Here is a 3,293-nt window from a genome sequence, read left to right as displayed (position 1 = left end):
AAATGTTTGGGTGCACTGGTAGAAGGGAAGTGTGGCAAGGTCGAACCGGACTTTAGGAAGGTTTGCTGGTTCTTGACAAAGCTTTCCCATACCTTTGTTGATATGAAAGTTCAAATGCGAGCAGGAGAACACAAGTTGGAAATAAGTTCATAAATATTTTTCTGCCGGCCTTCTTTAGACACATGGCTATTTTGATTGAAAGTTGTAATCTCAACTTCTGAAAGTCCGCGTTCTAAAAATAGTGTTCTCACACCCACGCAATGTGAATTAATGCTCTAAAAGAGGTCAAGTTTAAGGCATACTTGTACACGTGGTACCACTTAGGGTGTGGGTACGACACTCCCCCTGAGATTTTACGGGAGTGATTCGCCGTTTGTTTGAAGCGTTGCTCATTTTCACTGGGTTCCTACATAGCAAATGCTTCTGGCACGGGAAGGACAGGAAGTCAGCGGAGCTGCGTCTGCGTAATTTGGGGGAACCCGCTTCTCAGAGGACTCTGCGCCCCGCGCCTGGGGAGCACGCGGTGCTGCGGCGGCAGCGGGGGAGGCGGCGGGAGGAGGCCGGGCGGGGGCTCCAGGCGCCGCGGCCACGTTTCTTTACCGCTGCTCGGGGGCCTGCTTTCGGCTTAGGTGATGTTCAAACCGCAAGTTCCGCACGGGCTTTTATCTGGGAGGGAATGTTTTGTTCCTATAATATGATGTTCATGCACTCTCTGTGCTTTTTTCCTAGACACTTCTCCACAAAGGGTATTTCTTCATCCTTAAAATAGCTCCAGCCGCCTGCTTTGAGGTCCTTTCTTATCATAAGCTTTAGCTCGTCGTGATTTTCCTTTGGAACGAAGCATCTCTTGCAGTCCTGCCGTCTCGCCCTGTTTTCCGCCGTCTCCCAAGCAGCCCCGGCTCTCCTGGACTCACCTGCCGGCGCAGGTGTTGCGTGGACCGTGGAGGGGAGCCGCCCACCCAGTAGCTAGCTTACTTACTTCTTTGACTTTTTTAAGGGTGCTGCATCTCTCCTTTGAAGGTCGCCTTCAATCCAGCTCAGAGGCCCTGAAGACTTGCGTTCTCGGAGCTGCTTTTGCTCGAGCAGCTAACGTGGTGAGAACTGTGGGTTGGCTGTTCCCAGAGAAAGCAAGAGCCTGCTCTGGGTTTCAGACGAAAAGCTGTGACTAACGGGAGTCTTCCTTGTACGGGGTTACATTTCTCCCATTAGCTGCCAGGGCGTTTCTCGAAGGTTCCCCGGCTGCAGTGATTTATCGCACAGCGAGGGAAGGAGAGGGGCATCTGACACCGGCTCCCGCAGTCAGCCGTTGCCTAGGGGTGTGAGCCGAGGAGGGAAACGTGACTCAGCTACCGCAGTTCTGGAGAAGTCCCCGGATGCAGGCCCAGCCAGTGGTGCGGGCTGCCTGCTGGTTCTCCCTCCTAACGCCAGAGGCCCTTGGAAGACAAGACTTAATTTTGCAGCCAAACTAGAGATGGAGGTCCTTCTGCGGTAGTCCCGGGGATCTACTCACTGCGGATTTTACAGTGAGCCCGAGCCTGCTGGAGCCTGGAGCTAGAGCTGACCTTGCATTTGGCCTCTTAAGCCTCTGCGAAGACTTCCTCCCCACCCCCCTAGATGATTGGCAGGATCCTGGGGGACACCCACAGGCTGTGGAAGGCCCCTCGGTGTTGGGGTGTCCGTCTTGCTCTCCTTAATCACTTCTTCCTTCCTAGCCACTTCATATAGACAAGCACGTTTTTTGAAAATATTTATCAGTTGGACACACCCAGTTAGTAGCCTGGTGTCAAGACAGTAGCTGAAGAAGCAGGTGATGAAAGCATCCTTGGTCCTGGCTGCTGGCAGAGGCCCACCTGAGATGCAGGTGAGCGCGGGCAGCGATGAGTTAGAGGAGAGTGCTAATTTGCTAACAAGGACCAACAAGGTGTCAACAAGTGGAGAACAAATGTGAACACCATCTCTGGTATCCTCTTGGAGAAGCCTCTGCTGATGAGTCCTCCGCCTTCAGGTCTCTCTGCGTGGGCTCCATCTGATGCCCAGGACCGCCCCAGTCCTGACAAGCAGGGGGTATATGGTGCGCTCTAAAAGTGTAAACTGGAAAAGGGTATGTGAAACAGAGGGAATTTAATGCAGGTAACTGTCCGGACAGGAGGTGGAAGAGCTGAGAAGCCAAAACAGTGGATGGTGAGATAACCCAAAGCACAGCAAGAGCAGGAAGCCACTGCTGCTTTCCAACCTGGAGGTCAACAGGAGGAGGTGCTTTCTACCAAAGTGCGAAACTGCTGTGGGACGGCATGGTGGGAGCTGGAGCCACAGAGGAGGTGCCAGAGACACTGCCTCAGGCAGAGAGGGAGGGGAGGAATACCCTGGGAACGTGCTCCCAAAGGTCGGTCTCTGGGACCCAGAGTAGAGCAGCAGAGCGTGAGTGCTGGCGTGGGTGGGGAGCCCTGTGTGGGCGCACAAGGAGGGCTCAGAAGCAAGTCTTGCTGCCAGTGGCCCTGGTGTCTGCAGTGCCAAGGATGACTCCTGGCTGCCACAGAATCCATCGGGGGGCGGCCCTCCTGTGGTCACGTAGTCTGTAGAGTGTCGTGGTGAGGATACTGGGTAGCTCCTGCTAGGAATGTGGGTCACATGGTTGTAGGCATTTGTTCAAAACTTACTGAACTAAAATACTTAAATTATACCTCAACGAAATGTGAAAACACATACACAAGAATAGCATTAGGTGGGGATGTGATGCACAGCTTGGTGCCTGTAGTTAATAATACCAGGTTGCATATTTGGAATTTGCTAAGAGAGTAGATCTTAAAAGTTCCCTTTGCAGGAAGAAAATTTTGTAACTATGTGTCATGGTGGATGTTAACTAGACTTATCGTGGTGATCATTTGGCAATATATACAAATATCAAGTCATTATGTAGTATACTTGAAACTAATATGATGTTGTATGTCAATTATACCTCAATTAAAAAAAAAGAGAGTCTTAGGCTCTGGAGTCACACTGTGTGTGTTTGCTACTAAGTAGCTCTTAAGTGCTGAGTTGTGTGCCCTCCCCCCAAACTCGTATGTTGAAGCCCTAATTCCCAATGTGACTGTGTTTGGAGACAGGGCCTTTAAGAAGATAATTAAGGTCAAATGAGGTCATAAGGGTGGGGCCCTAATCCAGAAGGACTGTTGTCCTTATAAGAAGAGGGAGAGAAACCAGAGATTTCTCTCTCTGCATGTGCACGCAAGAAAGGCCGTGTGAGGACACAGCGAGAAGACGGCTGTCACAGCCAGGAAGAGGCCTCACCGGAA

The 3,293-nt window shown here is 51.5% G+C and overlaps 1 long non-coding RNA gene across 1 annotated transcript; it reads left to right on the top strand.

Annotated features, from left to right (window-relative positions):
- The first annotated feature begins 488 nt into the window (after window positions 1-488).
- On the top strand, window positions 489-2,982 carry LOC138918824 (uncharacterized). The gene is made up of 2 exons (XR_011428630.1): window positions 489-629; window positions 730-2,982. It is a non-coding gene; the product is annotated as an uncharacterized lncRNA (long non-coding RNA).
- Window positions 2,983-3,293: the final 311 nt, after the last annotated feature.

The sequence above is a fragment of the Equus caballus genome, chromosome 18, assembly GCF_041296265.1.
Source record: "Equus caballus isolate H_3958 breed thoroughbred chromosome 18, TB-T2T, whole genome shotgun sequence".
NCBI lineage: Eukaryota > Metazoa > Chordata > Mammalia > Perissodactyla > Equidae > Equus > Equus caballus.
This window is presented reverse-complemented; position numbering and strand designations above follow the sequence as displayed.